At 40.2% G+C, this 7,332-nt stretch overlaps 1 pseudogene; it reads left to right on the top strand.

Moving 5' to 3' along the window:
* Positions 1-2,198: 2,198 nt before the first annotated feature.
* LOC120583497 (uncharacterized) lies at positions 2,199-2,314 on the top strand (annotated as a pseudogene).
* The last annotated feature ends 5,018 nt before the right edge of the window (positions 2,315-7,332 follow it).

Here is a 7,332-nt window from a genome sequence, read left to right as displayed (position 1 = left end):
AATTCCAGGGGGCCCATGACGTGTGGGAGGTCAGCAAGAGTCAAAGCGAGCACAAAGCAAGCGTGTTTTCTATCTGTGACTAAGTTGTTTCAAATGCAGAAAGAGGCAATGGCATTTCAAGAAACACAAATGACCAAGAAACCCTATCATATTCTTTCTTATTTCCCTGTATTAGCCAACCACTTATGCTGAAAATGATGGCATAGAAGGAAAGGGAAAGATGGCAACTGATAATTCCTTTTCTTTTCAGTTTTTCTTTACTTATCAGTAAGCCAAAGGTATAATGTGCGCATATTTTGTTAAAGTTTAAATTTTTTCAGAAGTGAAAAAAAGTTAATTTTGTGCAGGGTTTCTACTGTTCTTGCAAGAACAAAATATGTATGCATGTATGAGCTATGAAATACAAATTGAGTGATTTCACTGATTCTGCAAACACGTTAAATGCTCTTAAATTTGCATTTTAAAAGGATTTTGTACAATATAATGATGAACCATATAGTTCATGCTAATACTTTTAATTTTGTTTTTACTTAGAATAATATTAAATAGCAAAAAAGAAAAAGAAAAAAAAACACGACAAACCAAAAAAGACTGCACAGGAAGGAAAAAACTTTATATTTTAGTATCTTTAATAGCATTTTCCTCTCCTGTTTGAACAGGGACCCCATATTTTAATTTTACACTGGGCCCCAGTGTTTATGTAGCCAACCTTTACTGTATTCATCTGAGAGTAGAAACAGTTGTCAACTTTTCACTGACTCGTTGTTCCATTTATTTAACAAGTGTTCAGAATTGACTACGTATGAGGAATGTGCTAGGGGCTGGGAATATAATAAAGAACAAAATAGGCATGGTCTCTACCCTGTTGGACATCACAGTATATTTTTCTTACTTGAAATATACCTATGCTTTATGTTTTAGTGTCCTCTGATTCAGATGGCATTTTTCCTGTTGTGTCAGAATTAGTGCAGTTTAGTTGCCTGTTAATTTTGGTGAGGAAGCCTTTTTACTTGTATGTCTCAACTCCTTGAAAAGTGATTTTATCACTCACGGTAAATCAGCAACCAGTAGGAGGTAGGGATCTGGGATGAGAATCTAGTGAGGAAGTAAAGGGTGGTTGACCAAGTGTCTGGGTTTCATCATAACCCTTACCTCTGGCTAAATCTGTGTCTTCTCTGCACCTGTTCCGATGGTCTCACCTAAAAAACGGGAATGTGCTCATCCCATCCCCATTGAGTTTAAAGTGGAATAACCATTAAAGAGCTGTACAACTTCAGAAGCCTTCTTAGCAGGAGAGTCTAAATATGCTTTCCAGGAATCACTGTTTGCTGTGTCGCACAAAGATACCAAGAGTTGACTTTCAAAGAGAGTGCAGCGTGGTTCACAGACTGGAAGATGTGGGAGGCTGGTGGAGGAAGGCAGAGAAGCCTAGAGAGGGCAGGTGTCCAGCACCACTCTGGGGAGCGTCTCTCTGGGGCCAATTCTGTCTGTTCTTCTGCAGTTCAGGGCCTTTCCTGAGAGAGTACAGTAGGACCAGTAGGCACCCCTTAAGTCCAAACTGCACTACATGGTTACAAAGTCCAGTCACACATGGTAACTCTTAATAAGGTTAACCAAAGTGTGTCTGGTCACTGGTCACAGACCTTAGAAACCATTGCCAAGCTTTCTACCCTTAATACAGATGGGGTTCTTGAGGAGGGACAAATATGCCATCATGAGGGAGGGTTGTAAACACAGAGTGTCCATCCTCAACCATAGGGAAAATGGGACTGCAGGAAATAGTGTTCCAGCATCAAAGCGAGAAGCAAAAATTCAAGGACCCAGACCTCGATTCCCCATTAATTAGCCTATGTGCCCTCAGCAAGTCTCTTACCTTTCTAGGTCTCAGTTTCTCTACCTATTAAATGAGGATCAAATATGACTATTTCATATATCAACTAAATCACAAACATAATTAAAAAAAAATTTTTTTGTCCACTGTCATCTCCAATCAATTCTTTCCAAAAACATGTCACTCTTCAGAGTCAGGGACTGTGTCTCTTTTGTCCTCGACTCTCCACTGAATGCTGTGGCACCTAGCACACAGTAGGTGCTCAAGAAAATTTTGTTAGGACATGGTTCCATTCTGTAGCGGTTAGCACGTCTGCTTTACACGCAGAAGGTCCTGGGTTCACACCCCAGTGGAGCTACGGTTCATGGTCTGCGTCCATACCACCCTGAACACGCCCAATGTCTGATCTCGGAAGCTAAGCAGGGTTGGGCCTGGTTAGTACTTGGATGGGAGACCACTTAGAAAGACCAGGTGCAGTAGGCATAAATAATAATAAATAATAAAAAAAGGAAAATTTTATTAGATGAATGTTTTTTGAACAATCTCTGTGAATGGATGTTGCTTCCTATTATCTCTTCCCAGAGAAAGAGGCAGAAATCCGTGGTCACATAATAAGAGGGGAAAAAGCATTCTAATAGTTGATGACACAGAATACATTAAAGCAGTGCTCAGTCACCATACATTAAGTCTTTTTAATGTAGCTTTTAAACAGCTTTTCTTATTAGCCAAATGAAATACAGTAATCCTTTAACTCTCCTGTGTCAGATTATCAGCTATTTCAAGTAAGTGTTAACATTTCTGTCACTGGCAAAAGTGAATTATATTTTCCTTCCCAAGCTTGCATCAACATGCCCAACAAGCGGGCTGCACACGCCTCTCTAATGGGACAGTGTGAGGTGCTGCTGCTTGGTGATTATGAAGCAGCTCGACATCTGGGGAAGGGAGTATGTCAGCCCCAACTGACAGTCCGAGCAGGGCCAAGCAGCCTTTGAAGAATGAGTGAATGAATGAATTGGGGTGTCATTCTGGGGGAATAATAGGGCACCTATAACCTGTCTGTCTTTGTTCTATAAATAGCCTGCACAGAAAATTCCAGATGTTGTCATCCTTTGTGTATTTCTATGTCAGGGATGCTAACAATACAGGAGAGACCAGTTACTCTATGAGCAAACTCCCATTCTTTAGAAATCTGGAAAATCTCTCCAGATTAGAAAAAAAAATCAGTTGGGTAGCAGAGTTCTCATTTTACAAACCAATCGATCATGGTATATCAGAGAGAGATCAAGTTAAGATAAATATTGTGATGAAAATTCAAATTTCTGAGCAGATGTTAAAAACAAGAGGACAGACTCAAAACAAAGTTGCTTATGATTAGCACCAGTTAGGTCATCTGTCCGATAGACCCTAGTCATGCCCTAAAGCAAAATAACCTCCTTTTTTTTCCCCCTCAATATAAATTCCTGTTCCCTGTTCCTGCTCCCTTCTGTTAATAAAAAGTCTTTGGTTTTGTACAGCTCCTCGGAGCTCCTTTCTATCTGCTAGACAGGATGCTCTTTGATTCATGAATCTTTGCTTGAAGTCAATGAGATCTTTAAAATATACTCAGTTGAATTCTGTTATTTAACACAGGAGAATGTGATCTGACCCTGCAGAAAGTTTCCTGTTGCCTCTCTTCTCTCTCTCAGTCCCAGTGGCCTTCCACCTCCCAGCTGCCCAGTGAGAAACGCTGCTGCACCATGTCCTTCACTGCTCTTCCTTCTGCTTGGAATGATCTCCCCATCTCTCTACCTGGAGAATACAGGCTCCTCATAACAATGCTGAAATGTAACTTCTATGTTCACTAGCACTTTGTACCTACCTCTGCTAGCACTCTAAGCCTCATTGTATTTCTTTGTATATAATCTATCTCTTCCATTAGATGGTGAGTTTCTTGAGATCAGAAACCGTATTTTATTTTTTGCATTTCAAGTGCTCTGGCATATATTAGAAGCTCAATAAATGTTTGTTAAATCAATTGTAACAATTATTACTTAGAGTATCTCAATTATTCACACCTCAACACTGGGAAGTTTGATTTTAAAGATAAGATATGGATCAGAGGTTTTAGATAACTTGCCTGAAGTAACAAGCTAGTGATAGAATATCCTAGATTCAAAACCAAGCGTCTGATTCTAAAATCGCAGCTCCTTGTGTTGCCCAATGCTCTGTCTTCTAATAACTAAGATTTTCCAAACAGCTAAGTCACTATAGTAAGCGTTTTTACATGCAAATTAGCATTGAATCCTAACAACTGCCTTATAAAAGCTGTCTTACCTGCCTTTTATAGGTGAGGAAACAAAAGCTCACAGAGGTTAAGTAACTTTCCTAAAGTCCATGGCAATGTTTTAACCGCAGAACTAGCTCAAACTGGTCCTATCCTGTTTCTAACAAGACCCAGAATCAAAGTTTAAACCTTGGGCACATAACTCACAAGTGAAGCCTTAATTGCTCCCCTCACGACAGAACTGAAGACCCAGGATGGGACTGGAACCTGAGCTGGAACACTTTCAGAAGTGAAGGTTTCATTGTCCAGGGATATCTGCTGCTGAAACCCCTTAAAATCCTGCCAGGAATTCTAGATTGGGGTGACGGATTTGAGCCTTGCTTCCTGTCTCCTTGTTGGCCAAATTTGAATATTAAAGCACTCTTTTTTTTTATTGTCTTTCTCAAAAGTTGATACTACAGTATTGGCTTCTATGTGCATCAGGCAGCGAGCCCTTGCTCAGTAACAATGTCACATCTAAACCCAGGTCTTCTGATGTCCTAATCCAGATTATTACAAAGGAATCGCATGAAGGAACTGTGAAGGTACACGTCTGCAGCTGGTGAAGAAGCCCAGGCACCTAAAATCCAAAGGGCTCCACAGCATCCCAAGGGTGCACTATCGAAGGTCATTGACAAAGGTGCCCCAGTCCCCACCTGCGCTGAGCAAAGACTACTTTACCCTCCTGCCCTAAAGGGCTGTTCTCTTTCTGTTTCTCCTCCTAGCCATCCAGCTCAGAAGACAATATTGGTAGATGTCTACATGTGCCTCCACCCCGTTCTAATCAGCGGTACCAGCTCTAATTTTACAGCTGAAATAATCAAGCTTAAAGTCAAAGATCTAACTTTGTTCCTGTCTTTACCTTCCTCACTTTTTTCTTCCTTCCTTCCTTCTTTCCTCCCTTCCTTATTTCCTTCTTTTCTTCTTTCCTTCCTTCTTTCCTCCTTCCTTCCTTCCTTCCTTCCTTTCTCCCTCCTCCCTCCTCCCTTCCTTCCTTTCTCCTGACTGCATATGCTGTTACATGCCAGGTATCATCCCTCCTTCTCAGGACTTGGAGTTCTCCATCTCACTGGGACAGCGCCATCTAAAGGCAACACGACTCTATTCTCAGATAAGACATTCAAACTTCTCCCTAACTCTGTGCATCCTTCTTCTCCAATCAGCAGAGTTATATGTTTCTTCCCTAAAAGATTACTTATTGAATGAATCAAAACTGTCAAGGGAGCTCAGCTACCAATGCAAATGGTTGAGTCTCCTACCTAGCCTAATCTCTAAGTGAATTTGGCCCTCCTTGATGACAACAAGGAGCAGGAAGGAAATTAAAGCAGCTGGTAGACAAAGACCACCTAAAATCAGGGCTCCTCCATACAGAGGTGGCCATGGGCAGTGTCCATGCTGGTGAAGCCATGTAGAGCCCAAACACCCGGTTTGCTTCTACTATGACCCCAAAAATTCCTGAGGTAATAGGTTCAGTAAATATCATTTATTTAAATAACTCAAAACTATCTCCCTTGTCATTTTATCCTCCGTTTACTACACAAATCAAATTCTTCTCCAGACTCTTTCCTAAATTGGACCTATTGCTTCACCCTTAATTTCTGCTTACTGCATTTTACAAAAAGCTTTTCTCATTACAACTTCACCGACATAGGAGCTTCACTGCCACCATCCCTCCATGTATCTGGGGCAGTTCCATTTTGGATACCAGCTCTGCCTTTGACTCACCTCAGTCTTGGGGTCCCAGTGATTCACACACTGATGCTCCTCTTTACTCCTTGTCTGTTGTACCCACTGCCTCCCATGAAGTCATGGACTTAGTATGCCATATTTCTATGAATTAGGTAATATACTGTGCCTTTGTGGGAAGGTAGAGTTCAGGGCTCCTGTTAAGTAAAGCTATGTTCAAAAAAAAATAATAATAATAAGGTACTCATTACCTATAGTAATTGAAAAAAAAAAAATCCAGCTAGATCAAAGGTGTATTTTGTCTTGGAAAGAGAGGGATATAGTGGAGAGAGTTGGAGGTAGTATACTTGGGTCCATTTCCCTAGTTCCACCACTGAGAAGTTCTGTAATCTTGACCTTTCTGATTTCAATTTTCTTTTCTTTAGAAGAGGGAGAGTATTATCCTCTTCCAGAATATTTGTGAGGATGAAATGGGACCGTGCTTGGGAAAGCACCGGCATAGTGCCTGGCATGTAGAAGGTGCTCATGTTGGTTGGGTCTGAATTTGAATTTTCCCGAATTCCCTGGGATATCCAAGTAAGAGGAAGCTAAATCTGAAATCACATCCTGATCTCGTTACGTGTTCTCCCTTTAGCCTCACAAGTTAATAGAACTTTACACTATATCAGCATACTTTTCATCCTTGTGTTTGTATTACATGTATATTACAAGGTATATGGTAAAAAAAAAAAAATTATCTTTTCCATCCTTATCCTTTGGGTCATCTCCTTCCATTAACCTCCATTTGAAAATACTGAAACTAAATGAGAATGGAAAATTTAAAGTTCACTAAACTAGAACTAGGGTCAATGTTTGGAAACCAAAATCTTGCTTTATTGATACCTAAGTAGAATTCCTAGGATATTCACAGCAGTTCTCCAGTGCTTGCTACATCACAAGAATGCATGCAAGCCCTCTGACCTTTTGATCAATTGCTCGTCTATCATCTAACATCTTCTACTAAGTAAGAGCAGGGTAACCCTAAGAGTAGTTATTAATTATTAATATGTATTAATAATACATTGCATTACCCTTTCACTGGAGTGCTGGCTTTTGGATATAGTCAAGTTTTATAAATTGTTGTCAGTTTGAATAGGGCGATTTGAATAGGCATGACATTTTTAATAAATCATTGCAATCTAGATCAGTTTATTCCATGTACCCTCTGGTCAATTGCCGAGGAAGGAGAAAGGCCTGTAGTAGAGATTTGATATTTTTATTCATTTTAATTCTATTTTTATCTTTTTTTTTTTTTCTGAAAACAGCATCGATATTTTGCTAAGAGATCTACCTGAGCTCAGTTGTTCCATATCATTTAAGTAAGCTGATTCTTCCTCTGTCCTCAGAGGTGGGCCTGTGACCCAGGCCTAGCCAATGAGAGTTCAGCATTCCTCTAGTTCACAAATGGATATGGGAACCAATCAGAGAAATTCAGAACTTAATCCCAAGGCTTTTCCTCCTAGGTTCGTTTCCT

The sequence above is a fragment of the Pteropus medius genome, unplaced genomic scaffold (genome assembly GCF_902729225.1).
Source record: "Pteropus medius unplaced genomic scaffold, Ma_sr-lr_union100, whole genome shotgun sequence".
NCBI classification, from domain to species: Eukaryota; Metazoa; Chordata; class Mammalia; order Chiroptera; family Pteropodidae; genus Pteropus; species Pteropus medius.
This window is presented reverse-complemented; position numbering and strand designations above follow the sequence as displayed.